This window comes from Prionailurus viverrinus, chromosome B1 (genome assembly GCF_022837055.1).
Source record: "Prionailurus viverrinus isolate Anna chromosome B1, UM_Priviv_1.0, whole genome shotgun sequence".
Classification (NCBI taxonomy): domain Eukaryota; kingdom Metazoa; phylum Chordata; class Mammalia; order Carnivora; family Felidae; genus Prionailurus; species Prionailurus viverrinus.
Genome location: NC_062564.1, coordinates 196,568,515 through 196,569,916, shown reverse-complemented (window position 1 = coordinate 196,569,916; position 1,402 = coordinate 196,568,515). Strand labels below are relative to the sequence as shown.

The 1,402-nt window shown below is 44.2% G+C and overlaps 1 non-coding gene across 1 annotated transcript; it reads left to right on the top strand.

Annotated features, from left to right (window-relative positions):
* Positions 1-351: 351 nt before the first annotated feature.
* TRNAT-UGU (transfer RNA threonine (anticodon UGU)) lies at positions 352-424 on the top strand. Its single transcript has one exon. It is a non-coding gene; the product is annotated as a tRNA-Thr (tRNA).
* The last annotated feature ends 978 nt before the right edge of the window (positions 425-1,402 follow it).

Genomic DNA, 1,402 nt, shown 5'->3' with positions numbered 1-1,402 from the left:
CAAGTTGATATTAATTTCAGGCAATATTTTCTTCTGTTGTATGAAGCCAACATGGAAGAAATAAACCAAATATTTATTAAGTGCTCGGCCATGTTCTAGGTCCTTTGGGAGAAGAGGCGGGGTCCAGGGATGAGCCACACTCTTGATTTTCTCAAGGAGCCTGCTCTCTACCATCTACTACGCTGCCTAGATGGGATGGGTTTCTGCTGGAGGCAGAGGCTGCTCTCACAGCAAAATCTGGTGTGTGTGTGTGTGTGTGTGTGTGTATGAGAGAGAGAGAGAGAGAGAGAGAGAAAAGGATACAGAGAATTATTTTCAGGTTAATCATGTTAATCAAAAGGTCTTGGGGTAGGCTCCATAGCTCAGTGGTTAGAGCACTGGTCTTGTAAACCAGGGATTGTGAGTTCAATCCTCACTGGGGCCTCTTGTTGACTTCTGCTTTGAGATGCCTGGGTTCAGTTAAACATCCAACTTCAGCTCAGGTCATGATCTTGTGGTTCGTGGGTTCAGCCCCGGATTGAGCTCTGTGCTGAGAGCTCCCAGCCTGGAGCCTGCTTCAGATTCTGTGTCTCCTTCTCTCTCTGCCCCTCCCCTGCTTGCGCTCTGTCTCTCTCTATCTCTGTCTCTGTCTCTCTCTCAAAAATAAATTAGCATTAAAAAATAATTTAAAAAAAAAGGTCTTGTGGGCGCCTGGGTGTCTCAGTTGGTTAAGGATCTGACTTTTTATTTTGGCTCAGGTCATGATCTCACAGTTGGTAGGATTGAGCCTCATGATGGGCTCTGTGCTGACAGCGTGGAGCTTGCTTGGGGTTATCTCTCTCTCCTTCTCACTCTACCCCTTCCATGCACGTGGTCAATAAACAAACAAACAAACAAACTTAAAATAAAATGTCTTGGATTAAATAATGTTGAAAAACTCTGGCCTAGACAGAAAGATCCATGAAAGAAGAAATGAATCAGGGAGTTGGTGAGCAGTCACAACTAGCTTTTATATAGACAATGTGTGGGTAACCAAATATTCATCGGGGGGCTCCTGGATGTAGACCAGGCTGCCCAAATGCCTTACTGCCTTATGCCTCCTTTTAGTAACTAATATTTCATAACATGTTCTTCACTTTACCAGAAATATAACACAACCCATCCACAACATGATTTTCAAAACAAATCAATGTGATGCCTCAACATAACCAAGGAACAAGTAAAAGGAACTTAAGATAAAGTAATATGTATCATATTTTAGCATGTGAATGCTCAGATATGACTATAGGAGAGAGATCGTGAACGGATCACATGATTTGTACCCCCAAACTCCTCGTGGACACATCTGGGGCCTCGGGGCTGGCTGTTGCTGGGCACCTGTGTTCCTCCGCGTGGCTTTTCTCTCCATGCCTTATCTCACCAT